Below are 24,204 nucleotides of genomic sequence, written 5' to 3' on the forward strand. Positions count from 1 at the left end.
GCTGGAAGTAATGCATTTCATTTATAGAAAATTAGAATGAACTCATCATCTTCACTCGGATATCTTCACAAATTGAAAGAAAAACGAATCCGCAAATTTTCCTCTAACACTTTCAGCTTCAGAATTTGCTTCTTCTCTTTGGAACATGATGATGACTGTCGTTCGACACGAGGTCCGACCGCAATTTAGTTCACTATGGGTTGATCATTAACAATTTAGAAATTTGGAACACGGAAATCGACAGCAAGCTCATCGTTTTCAAATCAACCAACTTGAACATGATGAGCATGATACAAGATAACCATAAGATAAACACACTGAATCCGTGTTGGATGATGATATATGCACCCATAGGTTGACACACACGAATTTGAAATGGAAAGCTTCAGGAACTTATGTGGAAAATTATGGAATTCATGATGAATCGGTCCATGAAGCAAAACTAAAGAATTTAATGTGTAACACACACGAGGTTTGTAAGAAAATCACAACAAATCGATATAGACGTTCATGAATCGATCCATAATTTTAAGCACACGGATCAAACGTGTGGATTTTTCTCAGTGTATACAGAACTTTCAATTGGGTTGTTTAGTGAAGAACAAATTACAGTTTTTTGTAGCTCAAACGTAAGAGCTCATTTTTCTAAGTATAACACGATTTTATTGCACTTGAATATCTTAATGTTGGTATCAGAAATGTTTAAAAAATATTTTAACTCGTCCACTCAATGACATTTCAATTAACATAATGACAGCTCGTCCCGAAGTAATATTTGCCGAGGGGTGATTCAAAAATGATTTCCATACTAATTTCTAACGTGTTTTAAAAATAGTTCCAGGTCACGTAAAATTGTAAAACTTTGGATTTTAGTTGATTTTTTAACGTAGATTCAGAATATGTATGAAACTGGATACCCTTAAACAAGCCAATTTCGAAGCACACACGGGAAAAAAATCTGTGGTAAAAAATACTATTGTAGCTGACTACGCCCATTCTTGAAACTACCATGCAATTTCAGACCAATTTACCATGTTTACGGTACAGCCCACCACATTACTGGTACGTTTGACAGAAATAATTTACAACAATCTGATTTCGACAACAGACATGGTAAAATCAAGCGCATTTCTGGTTTGCTGAAAATTGCCGGTGCGAGCGCTTAAGTTAACCCCCTAAAATGGTAGTTTTTACCGCACAATTTTTTTGCGTGCAGTATTACATGGACTAGACAGCAAGTACACTCATCGTTTTCAGTGACTCCTGATATCTATTACTAATACATAGACGCACTGCTGTCATTCCGCGAAAACCACGTGCTTTCAATTCAGGCGGGAAAGATTTTCCATTCATTTAACCTTGCGGGTGTCTGTTCGCTGTAACGGCTGCGGGCGTACGACCGCCGCCGGACTCTAAAAAACATAAGATGATCAATAATCCGAATTTACATTAGCTCATTTTGACCACGCTTTGTAACAGCCATTCCAATGTCCAACATTCTCAAATCCACCGCTCGCGCCACCTATCCGTCAAAACGAACACTCCCGGAAAGTTTGCGTTCCTCCTTCACACGCTCGTTCGCGCAGTCGATTTTCTGACAGCTGTGACATGTCAACAAAGGAGAGCGAAAGAATCGAGCAGTCGAGCTAGCAGTGAAAATTTTTCCACACGTCGAGTTTTCATTCTCGAAGGTTTTCCTCCGCGAGTAAGACCGTCTTTTGTGTTGTTCCGCCGTCGCCTTCATTTTTTTGGTGCGCCGTTCGCTCCAAAAGGTTGTGTTGGGGGAGAGGAGTTTGGAGTGAGGGGCCAGTTTTTCCACTTTGAGAGAATAATATTTTGGAGGAAAATTTGATGGCGTTGCGTAAAAAAGTTGTCGTGTTGGAAAATTCTTATGCTCGAAGTGAGAAATATCTGCAAAAAGTTCATTGAGCTGGTGGTAATTGTTATTGAAGCGAAAAAAATTTGAGGAGTGCAGCTGTCGAGAGTGAGAATCCATATTTTGGCCCCATTTCGGAGTGCTAGTGCTGAGGAGGAGATCTATTTTCGAGTGTCAGAGTGGAAGCGAAAAAAGAAGATTTTTGACGACCCTTCATCATCATCATCTGCGTGGAAGAAAGATTCTGTCGTCGTCATTGCGTAAATTTGCTGGGGTTCAATTTTTCACAGCTTTCCGGAATCGTGAAGTTGTGTTTGCAAAGGAGATTTTCTGCAGCCATCGGTCAGCAGCCATAATATTGTTGTGAATTGTGAGAGACAGGCGAATGTTTGTGCAAAAGGTCCTTCCTGCGTTTCTTTAGAGCCGTATCTATCAGCTGCAGTGTGAATAATAAGAAAGTGTAAAAACTTCATTTGTGCCGCAAAAGAAGAACAGTTTTGCTGGACATCTTTTAAGGAAAAAACGTGAAGAAAGGTGTTGCACAATAAAGTGTAAGAAGGGATAAAAAACAGTGTAATTTATCAACCAGTACTGCAGCAGTGGTCCTTGGAAGGAACTGCTGTAAAAAGAAGCAAACATCTCAAGTGGCAAAAAGAACAAAGAAGCAACTCATTCATACACCGTCAGTCTGGTCCATCAGCAAGAGAAGTACAGATCCAACAAGGACACGTTGATCTGTCTCTCTTGGACGTTCTGAAAGCGAGTCATTGCTGCACAGAGTATCAGAGCTTAGCAACAGCGAGCAGTCTGCTGGAGCCTAGCTGAGGTGTTGGAGGATTTGTGGGAATTTGTCTTTTACTACTTACAAAAGTTCGGATCAGAACAGGAATCAGGATGGCATCAGCACCAACAGGAAGAATATTACCGTTAAGGAAGTTTTAGGGGAGATCTTTTAAGGTGAGTAATAATAATCCAAGGCTGGAAGCAGGAATCTTTTAAGAGACCTTGTCTCTGTATTAATGATAATCTCTAGAAAGTATCGTTTTTAACCATTGTGTTTTCTTTTTTCGTCGATCTACATGCAGTGATTCTTGGTGAATAATTCTAGAGGCTCCAGAGAATTCTTCAGAGACTCGTATATGGTTATTCTCTAAATATTTCGTTAAAAATTCCGCCAGAGTTTTTAAAGGAATTACTCGCAACCAACTCCAGTAATTTCCAAGGAAATACTCTAAAACTCTTCTCTGATTCTAGGATATTCTCCAGAGGTTTTTTCACGAATTTTTCTAGTAGTTGCTCTAGCAGATCTTCTCAAAAAATCTACATTCCTTGCTACAAAAATTCAAAGGTTCGTTAATAGAGTTTTTGACCAAGTTTGTAAAAAGGTTTTCACAGGAAACCCAACATGAATTCCTTCAGCAAAGTCCTCTGCCGGTTTTTCTTCCAATCATTATCATATGGATTCACAAAATCATCAACGGTTTGCCTCAAATGCTCCGAAATTTCTTAATTCCTAAATTTCGGATTTTGCAAGGAATTTTCCCAACAATTTAAAAAAAAAACTTGAAAGTTCTTTGGGGGCATTTCTGGACAAATGTGTCTTGGAAAATTTCTCTAGGATTCTCTGAAGGACTTGCAAAAGGAACCCTGAGGAAATCTCTGTCGTAATATTTGATGGTATCCTTAGAGGAATTCCTAGTTGAAAGCTCAAGAAATCATGAACGACAATTTAGTAGCTAATCTTAAGAAATCAGTGGAGGCATCGCTGAAGAAATTTCTGGTTGAATTCATAAAGTTGCCTCAAACAGAAATATTGAGCAAAATCCTAACGGAATCGATGGAAAAATCACTTTAGGAACTATTGGAGCACCCAGGGTTTTTTTTTTAAATGACGGTTTAGTTCGTTGGAAAGTTTTATGTCCTGTATCTTTTTTCTGATCTTTATTTCCACCCTTTACATGTTATTGAAGTTTGAAAGCTTCAAAATATTTGTATCATGAAAAAAAAAACAATTATTTGCATTTAGTATTTTATTTTTGACTAAACATCGTACCAACCTCTGCCTTGAGATTCTCAACATGACTTCAATTCAATTTGCAACAACAAAACAAGAAAACCTGCCAAACTTTCACCACCTTTAAGATGCTTTCTCTTCCCGTAATCCATGTTGATATGCCAAAAATGCGGAATAATAGAGACATTCATGTTTTAACACGAACTGTATTTATTGACGTATCAAAAAAGTCAAAGTTTTTTTTAACAAAAATTCAAGTCTCGATATCTGCCCAAAATAGGGGTTTGTTTTTACTACCACTGAAAAATAGACATCTATTGCCTTTTCAGTTTTCAGGGTGGCCACCGAACCGGGAAAAACGAGAAAAGCGGGAAAAAGAGGGGAATTTGAGATGGTCACTGGGAAAATTATTTTGAAAAAACATCTTCAAGCTATAAATCTATGAATCATCAAAAATAAGTTGTAGCAAGTTGATATGGTTATGATCAATTAAGTATGGTTATGCCATTAAGTATCTGTTATCTTGGACAAATAACTTTTAAATTTTCTTGTTGAAACAGTCTAGTTTGCTACACTCAAGTTGGTTGGTAATGTTTTGGAAAATTTTATTTTTTTTATCTCTTACTATCAGGGCTTATTTTTTTTTCTTTATCTTATTTGACTCAAAGTTTTGAATCAGATATTAAAACTTCTTGCATAAAGTAACATATTGAATTCATTATTTTCTTTAGATACTTTAGTTTAGTGTGGCTTTGTTTCATCCTCATTTTTAACTTATTAGCTTTAGTGAACTCTTCATTTTTACACACTTAATAAAATGCCGAAACTCGGCTTTCGGAAACTGAGATCCGCACAGCCAAGCGCTCGGCAGTCATCTCGGTTTAATAGTTTTAGCTGATTAACTCGGTTTCTGTGAAAGAATTTAGCTACCGTGTTAAACTGAGAATCTCGGCATCTCACAAACTGAAATCTCAGTAAAAATGAACGACAATCTTTATTGAGGCACTTTTGGCCGCAGAATATATTCTTAATTTATTTAGTTTACATTTGTGTTTTTAAGCAATGCTAACTTTGGGCTGCACATAAATCATAATTTAAAATGATTATTGACATGTCCTTAAAATTCGACTAATTATTCCATAATTACTTCCCGGCAGAAAACGAACGACATTGTATACTAAATTACATAAAAACAACAACTTTGAGCATACTTACAGAAGAGTTCGTACAATCTAACTTCCTCCAGACTTATAATTTCAGGCACTTGATTAATTGTAGAAACTTTTCCACGATATTTTCACTACTTTTCTACGTATACACAAAACCGATGCACTTTTCCGAATGTAAATGAAAGCAAGATGGCAGATGGTAAAACAAAATACTGAGAATCTCGGTAAATTTAGATGGAAACCGATATATCAGCATTCTAGCCAACTGAGTTCGGTGAAAACGTTGTTAACGTTGGTGCTCGGCTTACAATATTGCCGAGATACGGGTAAAATGTAGAACTAACCGAGATTTCAGTTTCAGAAGCGGCCGAATCTCGGTTAAAATTATTTTTTAGCTGGGTTTTCAGCAAAATGGGCAGAAGCCGAGTAGACTCAGCATTTAAAAATGCCGAGCTCGCGAACAAAAGTTAAGTGTGTATGAAGAAAAAAAAAAGATTGAAAAATGAAATACTTTAACTAGGGTAAAAGGGAACAAAAAGGGGATATCTAGACATGTAAATGGAATGCTGTTTGTATGTCACGAGTTGTCTTGAGAACGGGACGACTGATTTGAATTATTCTTTCACTTTTGTTTTCTTTAGGGTCTCCGGCGTGTTTGAGTGGAAAAATATTTTTGGGAAATCCTTCAAGAAAGCAAATTTGACATTAACTTTTATTAAGTTTTTTGAACAAGTCATTCCATACCAATTGTACGAGAGCTAAAAAATACAAGGTAGTCTTCTACGAATATTTTTTTTCTTTTTGGACGGAAAAATACCGTTGAAAAGATTAAAATAAAATTGTTGGTGTATTCAATTGAAAAACCGATCGAAGTGTCACGTTCAGGCTCCTCAATTAAAAACCGGGAAAATTGTGAAAATTATACCGGGAAAAAAGCGGGAATTTCAAAATGAACATTTGGTGGCCACCCTGAGTTTTGAATATCTCCCTATGTTTATTATCGCTCTTGTGGTCCTGTATGTTTTCTTTAATATCATATCTCGGAAGAATTCTGAAGTAATTTCTGGAGTTGAACTAAAAAAAAACAGGTTGAATATTTAAAAGCATCTTGAATCAAATGGATGGGCGATTTCCATAGAAAGGCCGTTAAACAATCTATTTATAAATTCTTGAAGATATCTTTGCAGTAATACAAGAAAGAAACTTTGGACAAATACAGCGGGATTCCGTTTTTGGCATGCTCCATTTTTGGAACCCCCCGATTTTGGCAACAAAAGGGATCCGTTTTTGGCAACATTTTTAATTCCACTAAAATTTGTGATTTTTTTGTATATATAATTGTGTCTTCAGGTTTACTGCCGTGATTCGCAAGTCAGTCCCATCTGTAAAAAGTAGGCATTCAGAAAATGGGCTGTGAAGTTTCCAAATTTGTTTTTCATACGAATATTCAAAAAATTCCAGAGGATTGGAACATGTTCAAATCATAATGAATTTTTCACAATTTGCTTTTTACTACAATATCTTTCCGAGAAAAATATAAAGATGATCAAAAAACGGTTCATTTTTATGTTACGGGGTGCGAAATCTGTAGTGGGACTGATATGCGGTTACTTTCCAGTATGGGACATTTTGACCTGCTGTTTTTTTTTATCAATTTTTCCGAACAAATTATATCATTAGTGCAGCTGAAAGAGCATTGGAAGATATGTTGAAAAGTGAGCTCAACTCAATTTCGACGAAAATGCAGATGGGACTGACTTGCGATTCACGGCAGTTTAGTCATCTGAAAAGCAAGCTAGCTCCATGCTTACCGCATTCCAGAGTTGAATTTTCGTCGTTATTCTCCCAAATCGCACCGACTGATAGAGGTCCCGTACGCGCTTCTTCAATTCTAGATGGTCGTGTATTTGCAACGTTTTATGAGGTCATTATCTCAACTAGAGTTTCAATCTATCAGGCATTCACGTTATATGACCAGCCCACTTGAGTATGCCGATAGGTAATAACATTCACGTTTCTCTAGATTTTCAACAGCTCGTTTGAACAAGGCGCAAGCATTGACACAAGAGGAACAAAACGTCTATGACTAACAACATTTCTATCATTGATTTCGTTTTGCCTCTTCAGCTCGCTGTTCTTTTTGTTGTAAAATTTCAAGCATAGTGTATGTAAAAGTAAAACATAGCAATAGAAGCAAGCCAAGCAAAAAGTCGTGTCTCTAACTTTTTTATGGAATTTCAAGTGAATTTCAGAAGCGTCAACATATAGAGTAAAGTGGGGCAAAAGTTCGAGTGGGGTAAGAGTTTCTTTTTAAGATTTCTAGCTCAATTCAAAACAAATCTTATAAATGTCACGGTGGTTCGTATGCTATTCAAGTAAGAGACTTTCAATCCAAATATCATAAAAATCGATTGAGATTTGGAAAAGTTATGGCTATTTGTTGTATTTCGACGTGAATAATGTAATTTTTGGTCTAACTTTCGTTGCATGGAACCAATTGAAGATAAAATCTTTTTCAATATTTTATGTAAGGGCGTTTCTAGGCCTATCATAAGGTTGCTTTGGGGTGTATTAGTTTTTGCATAAATGCTTGAAAACAATTTTTGGCCCATAGTGGGGCAAAAGTTCGAATCAGCGGGGCAAAAGTTCGACCTATGTATAAAATCACGGAAAAAATTGCAAATTGCCTAAAATCCACATATTATCTTCAAACTTTGTTATATTAGTCTGATCGTGTGAAAACTGTCATCAAAAATTTACATTTCTACTTAGTTTTGCGAAAAACTGGTATTTTTGAGTATATTACCTTTAACCCGGTTTTGGGTAACTTTTTGATGAAAATTTAGTGTGTATTTTTCGTCAAACTTAAGTTTACGGCTGGTGTAAAGTATGCCTGTCATAAAAGAATCGATATTTTGTATTTTAGCCAGCGAACTTTTGCCCCACACTAGATTCGTACTCTTGCCCCACCGGTGGGGCAAAAGTTTGAATAAGACAATCCATTTTGAAACTGTTATAACTAAAAATGGGTAAATATTTTGACACAAGTTTGTTCAGCAAAATTATAGCCAATATGTTGAAGGTTCACTGTATGGTATTTGTTTTGTTTTAACTGCTATTGTTTTCCTGGAAACTTTGATTATACCACTAAGGTCGAACTTTTGCCCCACCTTACTCTAATCCATAACTTTGAAAATAGCTAGAGAAGTAGAATGATTCAACGGCTTCTGCTATATGCCATTTATAGCGCCACCATGACAAATGCAAACACAATCTATACTACACTTTATTCTCAATAAGCTCATTAGAACATGCGATGTATTCGATATGATATTAGATTGTTTAAGAAACGATCGAATTTTTTATACAAGTGGTACTCGGGCTGGAGTGCACTTGGTGCCATATCGATATTTCAATCAAGTATGCGGACTGCATGAAACAATCAAAATGTTCCTTACGAGATCCTCGTGATCCCTAGCTGGGTCGAGGAGTTTTCTAACTGAATTCTGAAGATTCCTTACAAAATCCAGCGGATTCTTTCGGATACTAAAAAAAAACTGAGTATTGCTTTCGGGCATTAGGATTCCTTCTTATTGGGATTCCGATGTTATGCCAAATCTGGCGATTCCTTGTAAACTCCTGAGATTTATACCGCGTCCTGTGAATATCTAGTGGAATACTGTGGATATTTGTATTTAAAAAAAATCTGACAGGATCTTGGGGTTTCTTAAAAGGTTTCCTGTGGAATTTGCAGATTGGTAGTAGTAATCTAGAAAGTCCTTTAAAACTTTTGAAATTTTCTCTCGGAGTCTTGAAGATTTTCAGCAATATTGCAGCGGAATCTTAGAATTCTAAGCGATAATCTCATAATTCCTAGTAAACTATTGAGTTGATGTCAATTTCTTCAGAGTTCTAGCGGGTTCCTGAGGATTTTTTCGGACAACTGATAATTCTTATCGGGCTCTCGGACATTCTTAGCGGGATCCTGCGAATTTCTGTTGAATTCGTATGGTTGATTAGGCTCAACATGCTCAACTTCTAAAACACAATTAAAACACTCTTCAATTTGAAGTGATAAGAAACTTATTTATATACAATATTTTGGAAAATGGAAAATTTTATTGAAGGCTTAGTCAATATTCTGTTCCGAAAAATATCATATTTTTTACGTACAGCTTTTACTGTTGTCAAACATCCCATATGAGATGCCTTACTATACAAGAGCTAATTTCAATTCACCGAATGTTCAATAAATTAGAAAAATCATTCAGTTTTGTAACATCTTATTTATTTTTTGGAATGGACCAGTTTTTGAATAAAGATCACTTATGCGATTTTTGTTTTTACATGGCCTATGTATACAAATGGTACACATAAAGCTTATGAAACTATGAAGGTACTTCAACAACGAACGTCGTGTGTGGGACGTCTGTTACAATTAATATGAAGTTTACAACATAGCCCTATTCTACGGAAATCTGCTTCAAAGTGGAACTTCCGGAAATTTCGCCATCATTTGGTTCCATAATGATGGGGAATCTGGGGAAATCTATGTTTTTTTATGTTACTTTCAACTCCATTTCCACGTTCAAGATTGGAGATTGGAGTATGTTAATTTTGTTTTTTTTTACGATAGTTTGCATTCCAGGATTGAGAACCACATATCGTCCAATTGTTCAATTTGATTCTAAAATCTATTCATTGAATATCTACCAGTCTGTCATGTTCAATGTCTACCGTCTTGTCTTCAAAGTCTGGATTATTTTGAACAGCTGCGACCCTTGGCGTTTTCTGATTATCATTAAGTTTTCTCTAAACGAGATTCCTTTGGCAAGCGTCTGTAATTGATGATATCTCGGTCTTCTACAATGTGCGACAATATAACCATATGTAGCAATTGAGTATTCCATCGATTACATAATCAATCAACTCAACTTCAGATTATTTCAGCGACTCAGCAAGGTTTCTTTTTGCTTTAAGAGAAAAATAACCATCATCGTTATACAAATTTTCAAACCCAGTTTTTTTGCTCAAAAATTTAGCAATGTTCAAGAAAATCTATCATACACTTGCTATATGGATTGCAATGATAGATTTGTATGACGATTTCTTTAAATTTGAAAGAAAAAACTGGTTTTTCGTTTTTGATGATTGCTGATGATTGAATGATGGATTCTTGAGCCTTAAAGTTTTCCCAAAACGTTTCTTCTGGGCTCCACTGACGAGTTCCTAATTACTTCTTTGCTTCAAACAAACTGATGGCAACTATGAATATTGATTACATTAGGATTATTATCTATAAATAATTTATTTCGAATACATCTGGTTGTAACGATAGCCAAGGTTTCGTATTGTTCCGAAAGTGCTTGAAAATCATCAGTTTCATTACATATTCTTCTACAACGAACGTTTTCGAGTCTGCTACACAGTACAGTGGAGATTCGCTCGTTGGGGGTTCGTGCGTCGATCCAACTAACGGGTCGGATTCGCTAGATGGAAGGAGTCGTGTTCCAACCAGCGAATCCCCGCTGTATTGATGAATATTCGTCTAGCTTGATCGATTGTTTTGCATCTCCGATCTTGCTTAAATGTTGCTGGCTAATCCTGAGTTCAGCGCATCGAACTGGTTATTGACGTATTGGGAAGGAAGACCACTTACGAGATTCTCCGAAACTCCGACCGCGAACGATTTTGAAGGAACATGTTCATATCCCACTTTTGATGTTTTAGTAAAATACGTGTTGTCTTAGTCATTAGAAGGGCGATTGGGTGTAACTTAGCGTTCATGTTATTACTAAATACCTGAAAACTACAATCGGTTGAACAAAAAGGCAAAATAATGACTGATTTTGTTCTTCTTCTTGTAACTTCTTCTTCTCTCTGGCGTTACGCGCCTGAGTCTTTGCTCATTGTTCTTATGAGCATTGCCACAATCATTAGTTGACGAACTTCAAGAACGGTACTAATTGGACGATTAGATGAATCCTAATGGCATTTTTGACAATATATTATTGTCTTTAAAAACTTTAAAAAAATCTCCGGAATGATGTACATAATCTTTAAGAAGAAGAACTTTTGTGGAAATAAACAGGACATACTGCTCTAGATCTGAGAACCTTTTTTTTAATATTTTACAGAATCATGCACTGAATTCTTGCAAAATTCGGGACTCCAATCTTAGAAAACTCTGGACCTGATTTTCAAACAATACTGGATGAGACTATAACTGAATCCTTTAAACATGTCTGATAGAATTGTTTCATAGTGTTAACACTAATTTATAACTAATTAAGGGCATAATTTTCAAAAGAATGCTGACATAATCATAAGCACAATTCACAAATGATCAATATTGTTTCTGAGATTTCTCCCACGAATCAAATACGTTGGGCAAGCCTGCCCTAAAATAAATTTAACAATATTATTTAATAATTCTTGAAGAGAACTTTGACAAATTTATGTAGGATTTTCTTCAAACAATCTCTGGCTTGAACATTTGTGAAAAATTTAATCCAGGGGTCCTAAGAAGAAAACTTCTAAAATAATCACCAGGAGTAATTCCAAGAATAATAGTGTACAAATTACTGTAAGTATTTTAAGAAAAAAGGGTTTAGATACATTGATAGAGTAATCCTTTATGAAATTAATAATGTTGTTTATGGAGAAACTTTAGATGGAAATCTGAGACAAATTCCTGTAAGCAATGCTGGGTAGAAATTTGAAAATGCGGGTGAAAATTTCCTTAGCACTTTACAATGAGATTGCTTATATTTTTCTCTTGTGAGTTTTAGAGAAAATTTATATGCTTCCTCTTGCTCCAGTGAATTCTGGTGAAAAATTCTAAAGGTTTCAAAGAAACCTTCAAAAGTTTCTGCTGGGATACATTAAAGATTCTAGAGACACTCCCCACAATTTCTTCCAGGAATTCGTCCATAAATTCCTCCTAAGATTTTTAGTAAATCCAACGCAACCACATCCAAAAATTTCCCCATTGCCTTAACAACTTTCTCAGAGGCTATTGCAGAATTTATTCCACAGATAATTTGACCAACTCTTCCTCCGATTTATCCAGTAGTTCCACTAGCAGATCTAACTGAGATTTCAACAATATTTCTAGTAAATCATCAAAAGTTTATTCCAAAGTTTTGGTAGATATTTTTAAGGATTCCTAGAAGATCCTACGCTGATTTTTCCAGTTTTTATTCCTACCATTTTTATATAGATTCCTTTACGAATTCATCCATAGTTTGTTGTTTCTAGGACATCTATTAGGAATGCTTTCTGAAATTGCACAATAAAATTAACCAGAAAATGAACAGTAAAGTAAGTTTCTTATCTTAGCAATTTATCTAAAAAAAAAAATCCACCAGGAATTAAGAGGTTTTTTTTTTCAAAGATCCGAGGCCCATAAAAGTTCATCGGGGGTTTCAAGTCAGAGTTTACTATAGAATTTGTTTTAGATTTTATTTAATTTCTCAAGAAATATAGCCTTAGTATCGCTGGAGATACTGTCGCTCCAATTCTCAAAAATCTATTAAAAGAAAATCTTGCATCGAATCCTAGTGACTTCGATGGAAGAATCACTGCATGAATTGTAGGGGGACTAAGAATCTGCATGTGAATTAATCTTCGATGGAATCTGAAATTGTGGCTGCTTGGGCACGTCAGGAGTTAATCATCAATATTAACCTCCTTTTCCCGAGCAGCCTAGATAGCCGCGTAGTGTCGGTAGTGGTTGTTTCAACTGGCTAAGAATCAACACTACGGACTGCCTGTTCCGGTGGTAAAAGTCCACCTCACAGGTGACCCCTAATTTATGGTGTGATGCGTACCGTGCCTAGGAATGAATGGTTAGGGGGGTCTAAATAAAACCTAACCGCAAACGGAGCCTGTGGGGTACCAGGGCGCCCTCCACAGTATTGAGTCCTTCCTGTACTACCCGGAGCAATGGTGCAGGTGACCTTGTGTTTCTCCGAGATAATCGGCTGCCCTTCTTCAGTCTCTATCCTGAGGCTTAATAAGGGTGGGATTATGAATATGTTGACATTTAATTTAAATTATCACCTATATGGAGTCGCATTATGCGTTTTACACAGTGTATTCTGTGCTTTCTCGCCTTTGGCGACTTTAAATAGATACCGATCTGGTTTTTTCGTTGCTAGTCTCTTTCATGCTGAGATTTCAAAAAGCTTAATCCTGCCTAGTTTGGGTAGTGGCTACGGTTAGGTTAGCTCAGATCAATCTTCAGCATAAAAGAACAGCAACGATTAATCTTTGCAGACTCATGCAAAATGGTGCAGCCCAAGTGGCGCTAGTTCAAGAACCCTACTTTCGTAGAGGGAACTTCTATCTAGGTAACCTTGTGGACCCAGTTTTTGCTACTTTCAGCAAACTTGAAATGGCAAACTCGCGCGCCATTCCCCGCGCATGCGTGCTCGTTAATAAAGCAATCGTTGCTTCACTCATTTCTGGGTTAACTACCAGAGATGTATGTGCTGTCACAATCGATGTTTCTGTTGGTGACCTCAACAGGAAATACGTCTATTGTTCGGTATATTTACCACATGATGAACCATCCCCAACGGATGACTTCAAACGAGTTGTCGTACACTGCGTAACAAAAGGCCTTCCGCTGATTGTGGGCAGTGATGCCAATGCTCATCACATCATCTGGGGCAGCTCAGATATCAATTTGAGAGGCTCCAGTCTTTTTTTTTTTTTTTTTGTTTTTTACAAGGGGGAAATCTGCAAACAGATCCCCTGAGAAGATAACTCAGGGAATGCGGGGATGACGCACCAACGACGACCCGCTAAAACCAGCCTATGCACTGTGCATGAGCAATTCATTTAGAATTGCTCAAGTGGTGAACAGTGCATCGACATGACCCTTGGACTCAGACCCTCATCTCCCCGGAACCACCTTACGGTATTTCTTCGGGAAGGGACCAGTGCATATAGCACAACACGTGTAGCAGAAGTAGCCTAGGCAAACTGCTTCTCCTAGCCGACTTAAACAATGTTACAAGGGACCAGCCTCGGCAGGGCTAATCCTCTGCAGCCAACTCTTGGTCGGCTCGCCATAGACGCTGCAATTCTAACATAATGTGAGTGACAGCCGTAGTTACTGCATTCCAGCACTCGGCATCCGCACACATTCTCTCTATAATATTGTCGGGGGACGTGTCCCCTCCGCATGTAGTGAGCATGCGACCTCTCACAACAATGAAACGGGGGCAATCGAACACGACATGCTCCGCTGTTTCCTCTACACCAGCACAATTGGGGCACGCAGGAGATTCTGAGTGCCCGAACCTATGCAGGTACTGTCTATAGCAACCATGTCCTGACAGAAACTGCGTCAGGTGGAAGTTCACTTCCCCATGGCTTCTACCATACCAATCTGACACATTTGGTATTAGTCGATGGGTCCATCTACCCTTAGTGGAGTTATCCCATTCCTGCTGCCAGCTTCTGAGCGTTTCCTCTTTACACGTGTCGCGGACTCCTCTAGTACCCCTTTGGTTGAAGCATTGAACATCTTCCTTGATGATGAGCCCGATGGGCGTCATCCCGGCTATGATGCACACGGCCTCTTTAGATACCGTCCGGTATGCACTTGCTACTCTTAAGCACATTATCCTGTATGTGCTTTCCAACCGCTTTAGGTTTCTGTTCGTTCTAAGCGCTTTTGACCAGATTGGTCCTCCATACCTTAGTATGGATAGCGCCACGCCACGAGGCTCCAGTCTGATGGAATACTTAAGTAGTACAGACCTTGGATTACTTAACAAAGGCAATCGCCCAACCTTCATGGTTTCTAATAGAGAAGAAGTGTTAGACATAACGCTCTGCTCGAATAGGATCAGTCACGAGTTGACGAATTGGCATGTGTCAGATAAGGAATCATTATCTGACATCGCTACATCTTCTTTGAACATTCAAATGTAACTGCGCAGACTTTGAGTTTTAGGAATCCCCGCTCAACAAACTGGGAACTCTATATTGAATTGATTGCGACCAAATTTCATGGATATTCTCCGTCCATTGAAAATCCAAGTGATCTGGATGATGCCGTTGATACTACAACATCCTACATTATGGAAGCTTTTGAAGAAGCATGTCCTCTGCGGTCGGGACCCCATGGTGGAATTCCGATCTGACTAGACTCAGGAAGCAATGTAGAAGGAGTTGGAACAGACGCCGTTCAGCTGGATCAGAGTCGTTCAAGTCGGCTCGCAAGGCTTACAAGAAGGCTCTTCGTTCTGCTGAACGATCCGGCTGGAAAAACCTTTGTACAAATGTTTCCAGTTTGAGTGAAGTCAGTCGGCTGAACAAAATCCTTGCAAAATCTAAGGATTTTTAAGTGAACGAAATTTGCTTATCTAATGGTGACTTTACTTCTTCCGATGATGAAGTTTTAGAATGTTTATTCAATACACACTTCCCCGGATGTGTGGATATAGCATCTACGGATGAACCAAATGTCTTTTCATGTAGTTACGAGTCTCTGGCCTCGGCTCGCAGTATCGTAACTACTGAATCGATTCAATGGGCACTTAATAGTTTTGCTCCTTTCAAATCTCCAGGAGCGGATGGGATATATCCTGTTCTGCTCCAAAAGGGATTTGAGTTTATCAAACATGTTTTGAAAAAGCTACTTGTAAGCAGTTTTGCTACCGGGTACATTCCCAGATCCTGACGTGATATTACTGTAAAGTTTATCCCGAAAGGAGGACGTGCGTCGTATGAAGAAGCGAAGAGTTTTAGACCAATCAGTCTGACCTCTTTTCTTCTGAAATGTCTGGAACGCATTATCGATCATCACATCCGTGATGTTTATTTGACAAACATGCCTCTTCATGTGAATCAACATGCTTACCAATCTGGAAAGTCCACTGTGACTCTCTTACACAAAGTTGTATACGATATCGAGAAAGCATTCGCTCAGAAGCAATCCTGCTTGGGTGTTTTCTTGGATATTGAGGGTGCCTTTGATAGCGTGTCTTTCGATGCCATATTGGAAGCCGCACGAAACCATGGGCTACCTATAATGATTACCAATTGGATTCATCAAATGCTCAAAACCCGATATCTCTTCTCGACATTGCGTCAAGTAGCGATTCGAAAATTGAGTGTTTGCGGATGCCCCCAAGGGGAGTCTTGTCACCACTTTTGTGGAATCTCGTAGCAGATACGCTATTGAGGCAACTCAATAATCGCGGTTTTCCAACTTATGGATTTGCCGACGACTATCTAGCTCTGATAGTTGGTATGTGCATAAGCACCTTATTCGACCTGATGCAAAGTGCTCTTCAGGTAGTCGAGAGTTGGTGTCGCCAATATGGCCTTTCGGTTAACCTATTGTTCTTTTTTACGGAAAGACGAAACCGCGATGGAATTCGACCTTTACGTCTTTTTGGCACTGAGATCAATGTGACTGATCAAGTAAAGTATGTCGGAGTCATTCTAGATTCCAAACTTTCATGGACACCTCACATTGATTTCAGAGTCAAAAAAGCTTGCATGGCCTTTGGTCAATGCCGGCGAACCTTTGGTAAAACTTGGGGCCTCAAACCCAAAAATATCAAATGGATTTACACAACAGTTGTTCGACCAATATTGGCATATGGATGTCTTGTGTGGTGGCAAAAGGGCGAAGTGAGAACAATCCAATCAAAATTGGGCCATCTCCAAAGGATGTGCTTGATGGCGATGTCTGGTGCGTTCTCTACAACTCCCACAGCAGTGCTTGAGGCCATTTTCGACGTTGCGCCACTACACATATATCTTAAACAAGAAGCACTCTCTTGCTCTTACCGTTTATGGGTACTGGATCTACTGGAGAAAAATCCAGTGAATCGTAGATCTACACACACTTCGTTGTTTCCACTTTTGGTGAATTGGGACAAAATTGTCCTTGCTCCAAGTGATCTCACAATTGCTTGTAACTTTCCTTACAGGACATTTACCACACAATTTCCTTCACGGGAAGAGTGGACGTCTGGCTATTTGGAAAGAAGTATATCAAACAATATAGTATGTTACACTGATGGCTCCCTTCTTGAAGGTAGAGCTGGTGCAGGAGTATATTCTCGTGAGCTAAGGCTGAATCAGTTTTACTCACTTGGTAGAAACTGCACCGTTTTTCAGGCGGAAATATTTGCCCTTATGTCCTTATGTGTGGAGTGCAATCAGCACTTCAACAGCGCGTAATGGGTAAAGTCATATACTTCTGTTCAGATAGTCAGGCTGCTATAAAAGCTCTCGCTTCGGCCAACTCAAGGTCGAAGCTTGTTATCGCATGTCGAACTCAAATTGAGGAACTGAATTCAGTCAACTCTGTAAACCTTGTATGGGTACCTGGCCATTCTTCCATCGCTGGAAATGAATTGGCTGATGAGCTAGCTCGCGATGGAGCATCGCATGACTTCATTGGCCCTGAGCCGGCTATTCCGATTTCAAAGTGCTGGGTGAAGCTTCAGATAAACTCTTGGGCGGCAACTCAGCACATGCAATATTGGAATAGTTTGGAGTCATGTCGTCAAACAAAATTGTACATTACTGAGCCATCTCCAAGGGTGGTGAAGTATTTAACAAATCTGTCAAAGCAGAATTGCAGTCTCTTGGTCAGAGCGTTGACAGGCCACTGCCGACTCAACTATCACATGGCAAATATTCAGCGTGCTGACTCATTTGTGTGTGATAGTTGTGACTCCGATTATGGAACTTCGTATCACCTGATATGTAACTGTCCAGTTTTTTCGCAAATACGATTCCAATTACTTGGTAAACACTTATTAAGTGAAACTGAATTCAGAAGCCTGAATCTTCAGGACATTCTGTTATTCTTAACCCGCTGTGGTAATGAGCTATAGGCGCTCTTTACGCTCATGCGTTTTGCAGTGCCCTTTTTAGGGTGCTGTTCGAACCCATTGTGGTATGGAGCTACATGTTCTCAATTCGCTTATGCGATGTTCCCTCTTCAAGGGACCCCACTCCTATTTCCTCCCATCTTTCCCTTCCCTTTCCTCTCCCATCGGGTAGATGATGAAATAGGCTCAAATATGGCGATGGCACAAATCTCCCAACTGGTGGGGAACGTGCCTTTGTAGCCGGCCTTCTGATACCTGATACCTGATGAATTGTAGGGGGACTAAGAATCTGCATGTGAATTAATCTTCGATGGAATCTGAAATTTCTGGAATTTTTCCAAAATAAAATTTCACATTGAGTTCTTGAAGTTATCTTGAACTAAATTAACGGAAGGTCATTTTTTGAAATTGCCGCTAAAAATCAATTATTGAATTCCTGAAGAACTATTTGAAATAGTACTTGAAGATTTTGGATAAATGTCTGAATAAGTTTTCAAATGCAATTCCTGGAAAAAAAATCTTGAAATAAAAAATGTATGTAGTTATTCGAACAATAATATTTAATTGCTGTAATTCAAGAAAAACAAATATCCATAGAGAAATGTCAGACCAAATTCTCTGAAAAAAATAAATAGGCCTAGCTACTGTTTGCTCTTTTTTTTCAAGAAATAGGTCTCTTACATCCTGTTTTCAGGATTCAATTTAACCACAAATTTAACCATAATTGTGGCACGCCATGAACAGTCGTTACTACTACATGGCGCCATTTTCCTAATCAAATTAAAATGTATCATACCACCTCATCGGCTTTCATTCATGTATCATCGACTTGCTGCCTACTACATGGCACTTCGGAAATCCCACAAGTTACAAGGGAAATAGAAACGGCCCTTGAAATACTTTGATCCCTTCCACAAACCACGTGACAATCATACATCGTTTTATGATATTCTATTTTCGGTCCCCACCCGGAATCGCGCTGTAATTGTAGCAACAAATCAGTTAGCATCTTGCTGGTAGTTTTTCTTCCTTCGTAACTCAAAAAAACAGGCCAAGCGCGCCCACTCAAGACAAGAAAACAATCAATTTACACATTCAATTGGCGACCAGTTGCCAAAGTCAATAACACAAGCGGGTCACCTTTGCTCTTGTTGAAATCTTGCACGGACGAATGGACATCAGACAACACTGATAAGAGCACCGATGATGATGGATACAATTGAAGGCGATCGAGTTGTCGCGCCAACTTCTATGACGTTTCAAATTGATAATAATTTGATGAGACAATATTTTGCCTGGATGATGGTGCAAATGGGCTTTATTGTTGACTTCGTTGGTGGATGGGGATGGCCGGTAGCAACAAAAAATGGGGCAAATTTAAAGGCTTCTCGATGCTACTTAAAAAACGACGTAAGAAATTATAAAAAGCGAATTCGTTTGAAATTAAATGGTTCATAACTTGCACGTATACCATAATCTCAGCAAATAAAAAGGTGACTATGTTAATTATCCGAAAATGTGGATCACCCTAATTTTAAACAACACTAGAAGATTTCCTAGACAAATTTGTTACTGAGTTCAGATTTAAAAATCTATTCGTGTAAACAAATACATTGTATGTTTATTTCGAATTCGGCAACCAACTCATTACATCCGAAACTGTCAAACATGTTGATATTTCCCAAACACAAAATCATCCATCCGATTTTCCCGTCAAACTTTTCCTGCGCCAATATTGACTTTGCTCCGCGACCAATGATTGATTACGCGTACCAGGTTGTGCGTAAATTCCGCGATCCCCTCTTTTCCCCTCTTCTACACACTCACCCTAACCATGGGTTGTGGAGATTCTCCGGCTATAGCATGCAGACAACACGCACTCGAACGTTCATCGAAGCTCATTGAAGCGAAACTCTGTAACCATTTTTCACTTACATATATTATATGGGGAGCTTGTTGTATGAGTTGCAAAATAGAGTATGAAAAACAACGGCTCTATCTCTACCGGGACGATTAGTCGCAGAGCAGTAGCCAGCAGCAGCACACTTTTACTTGGTTTTGCTGGCAGGTTCAAACGGCTCCATGTATGTTGATTTCGTGTTATCTTTTGTGGAAAGAAAGTAAATTTTGCGATTAATAAAATTATTGGCTTCGTCACTTCACGCGTCAAAGATAGATTTGCGTCCCGAGCAGCAGATGAATACTTTTACAGTTCATTTTCGGTACACGGATGAATATTTGATTCTTAAATCATGATTTACAAGTCATGAAATTCATAATTTGGTAAGGTCCATGATATCCTAACGATAACACTGCGGAACACGTTTTTGTCTCCAGCACCAAAATACCGCTATTCACTTAATTAAGGGTTGCTGAATCCATTGCCGTTTTCAGAAATATCATAGCACGTCCAGTTTTTGAGATATTGACTGTTGAAAATGCAAAAAATGACTATTTCAGCCAACTTGCATGCAAGTTTCCCAGCTTGTAAGGTAATATATTGGCTTAATTTGCCACTGCATTCAAACTTTATGTGTATAACAATACTTATCATCAAAGTTTGTATTATTTTCGATACGGAAAAGTTATTTTTTGATGGTTTAGAGAATTGTTGTATTTTGCCATATAGAAGAAACGAAGAATTTTGTATGGAGACTGCAAGCATGTTGAAAAAATCGGTTTAATCGAAATTTAATCGCGCAATTTCAATCAAATTATGTCTGAAATGAAAGTTCAAGTTCTATTTTGCATGTTTGGTGGATTAGATTACAAAAAAGTATGATAAATTGTACTTTGAATTTTATGTAAACATTAATAAAAGCAGTGTTTTGTACAACTTTGGCGACCTGTAGCTAAAAATTGTGACGTGCTGGAACATTTCTGAGAACGGCATCAGATTCAGCAGCCCCAAATCTACTAGAGACACATAATTTGGTTCTTGAGACACGCAAACATGTCATTTTTGTTACGCTGTGTAACTCATGGTTTCTTCATCATCTTCAGTCATCATAGAAATATTCCTTCAATTCTGCAAGAATTATTCAATTTATCTCGGAAAATCTTGTTATCTAGAAGCGCAGAAAAGTAATCCGATCGCTGTACCGCCGCGTCAGGGTTACTTCAAGCTTGTCTGCCTACGTGAACCACCTACCACGGCCATAAATAGAAGAGACACGAAAGGAAAACACATCCGGATGGGTGGTGGAAAAATACGGTTATTGATCCGGAGATATGCGATAACAAGCGAACCGATAACCGAACCGAACCGAGATGCGATTGGCGTGTAACGACGACAGATCCAAACAAACCGGAGCGTCAACTTCGTGACTATGACGTCGTGGAGCAGTTGAAGTAATGAATAATAATTCAGTTTGGGGTTTGCTTTTCTTAGAGTGATCTTTCCGACTTAGACTTGCTTCTTGCTTCTTTACCATCAATCTTCAGGGATAGATACTATGCTCCTTTTTAAGGTCTTTAAGGAAGCATCTGAAATCCATGTACATGTTCAGTCATTAACTAGTACCCTTGCTCACGTTTTCAGAGGCTCGATCAATATTAAAAAAAAATCTACAAGGAAAGGACTGGATATGGGATTGAATCCATAACTTTCTACTTATAAAGAATAAACGATAGCCATTGGACTACCAGACCCGCATCCTAAATTTCTTTCGAGAAGAAATTGTAAATTTTCTACATCATATTTTTCCAGTTCATTTCGAACTTCAAAGGAAAAAGACGGTTCTGATAAATTGTTTGAAACCAAACATTTTCGAAGAATTTAAAACATGTTCATAACATTTGTAAACGACTGAATTATTCTCCAGGAAACCCTAAGAATTCTTTGATATCGTACATAATACTCGAAGAACAGTTTAATGAAACTCTAAGTTTTCATCGATAAATTGAAATCGTCTTCTAAGTTTAAAAATGTTAAATCTAAATGTTCACTTTGTGGCTTTTAATTTTTATCAATCTGAATTTGATGTAGGGGAAGACGTGGTAAGACGGACCACCTGCATTTTTGCATGAAAATGGCCGTGTCCTTAAAAGTTCTCCAAGTATTTTCCATAAACACAAAATTTTTGACATTCCGAACCATTTAGGGTGATATTTACATTAAAATTTTTATAGCAAATATCAAAAACAAAGTTTTTGCGCATTGATATTGAATTTGATCTAAATTTAACCGATGCTCACTTAAGGATTTCAATAGGGATTTCTTTTTTAATCATAACAAATTATCCGTACATGCTTTAACAGATATGTGAAATATGGTTAAGTAAAGTGAAATATGAATTGTAAATATTTAACTTTGAAATAAGGCCCTAGTTGTGAAATTTTGCGCAAGCGGGCAAAACCGACCACTGTTGATGGGGTAAGACCACCGATTGTGCTACTTTTCCCCGAATGTCGTTTCCCCGATTGTCGGTTCGCCGAACGCCAGTTCCTCGAATGACCCGTTTCCCGAAAAGTGACTGCAGTTCAAATAGGTGCTAGAATAGTTTTCAATGGCAGGATGGTAAATCAAAAGAACGATAAGCAACCAAAAGAAGGAGGTATTTGATCATTCTCGACTATACACATGTTTCAAAAAATACCGAGGACGGTAAAACACGAAAGAACCGCCAATTAAATAAAGAAGGGTGCATATCAGATGACCAGTACGTTCACCACCCTGAAATGTATGAAGATATGAGAAATATGCGTGCCAAAATCCATTTCGGAGAAATGGGATGTTCGGGGAACTGGCATTCGGGGAACTGGCGTTCGGGGAACCGACATTCGGGGAAAAGTAGCACAACCAAGACCACCACCCCTTATTTAAATTGCTTAAGCAAGCGGTCTTACCCCGTCTTCCCCTAAATCTATTGTTTTTTTTTTTAATTTATTTTGAGTAATTATGTGAAATGAAAAAAAAATGACACTTTGAAAGAATAATTGCAAACCATAATGTTTTTCAAAGTCACTATTTCAGGGTGGCCACCGAACCAGGAAAAGCGGCAAAAAGACGGGAATTTGAACCCACCGGGAAAAAGACGAGAAAAACCGGGAATTTGAGGTCGTCACCGGGAAAATCGGTTTTAAACGAACATCTTTGAGCTCTTAACTTACAAATGACACAGCGCAACAAAAATGACATTTTTGCGTGTCTCAAGGATCAAATTATGTGTCTCTAGTAGATTAGGGGCTGCTGAATCTGATGCCGTTCTCAGAAATTTCCCAGCGCGTCACAATTTTAAGCTACAGGTCGACAAAGTTTTATTGGTGTTTATCTAAAATATGAAGTATATTTTATCAAACTTTGTTGTGATCTTATCCACCAAGCATGCAAAAGAGGACTTAAACATTCGTTTTAGATATATTTTGGTTGAAATTTTACGATTAAATTTAGATTAAACCGATATTTTCAACATGCTTGCAGTCTACATACAAAATTCTTCGTTACTCTTACATGACAAAATACAATACTTTCCTAAACCACCAAAAAATTAAGTTTTCCGCATTAAAAGTATTATAAACTTTGATGATAAGAATTGTTATAGACATAAAGTTTGATTTCTGTGGCAAATTAAGCAAATAAATTGCCCTACAAGCTGGCAAACTTGCCTGCAAGTTGGCTGAAATAGTCAATTTTTGCATTTTCAACAACTAATATCTCAAAAGCTAGACGTGCTATGATATTTCTGTAAACGGCAATGGATTCAGCAACCCTTAATTAAGTAAATAGAGGTATTTTGATGCTGGAGACAAAAACGTGTTCCGCAGTGTAACTAAACATATTTTATTCAAAGTTGTTATGTTTGATTGTATTGTAATGAAGCATCTGTGAATTTGTACATATATATTTTTTTACTATCTTTATTAACGAGATTTTTAGTTAAAGAGTTTAGTTAAATAAATGCTTCTACTTGTGTGGCTTTGTTTCAATTTTAAGAGATTAGCCATTTTCGGCCTGCAAATCTCTCAAATAAGGTTATTTATCTATCCTGTTTTTTAACCTAAACTTATTTGGTTTAGAGAACTCTTCATTATTGTGAAGAAAGAATCGAAGTATTAGAAGTTGTGGATATATCTTTAATTTCAATAACAATTTGGGATCCTCGATGGTTTACTTTGGCATCTGGGGTTTTTGTCTTGACCAGCCTTCCCAAACGAACACCGAAAACGTTGGTTCAGTCGGTTTCGTACTCTCTTTGTACTCTGTTTTCGTGTGCAAACCGAAACGCTTGAAATTGAACCTAAACGCAAACATGTGTAAAGTGAACATCGGTG

At 38.0% G+C, this 24,204-nt stretch overlaps 1 protein-coding gene across 1 annotated transcript in view; it reads left to right on the forward strand.

Moving 5' to 3' along the window:
* Positions 1–1,626: 1,626 nt before the first annotated feature.
* Positions 1,627–24,204, forward strand: part of LOC5566986 — a 131,315-nt gene continuing 108,737 nt past the window's right edge. Inside the window, exon 1 of the mRNA XM_001651341.2 lies at positions 1,627–2,833. The gene's annotated coding sequence lies outside the window, so the exon portion shown is untranslated. The remainder of the gene's footprint in view (positions 2,834–24,204) is intronic.

This window comes from Aedes aegypti, chromosome 2 (assembly GCF_002204515.2).
Source record: "Aedes aegypti strain LVP_AGWG chromosome 2, AaegL5.0 Primary Assembly, whole genome shotgun sequence".
Classification (NCBI taxonomy): domain Eukaryota; kingdom Metazoa; phylum Arthropoda; class Insecta; order Diptera; family Culicidae; genus Aedes; species Aedes aegypti.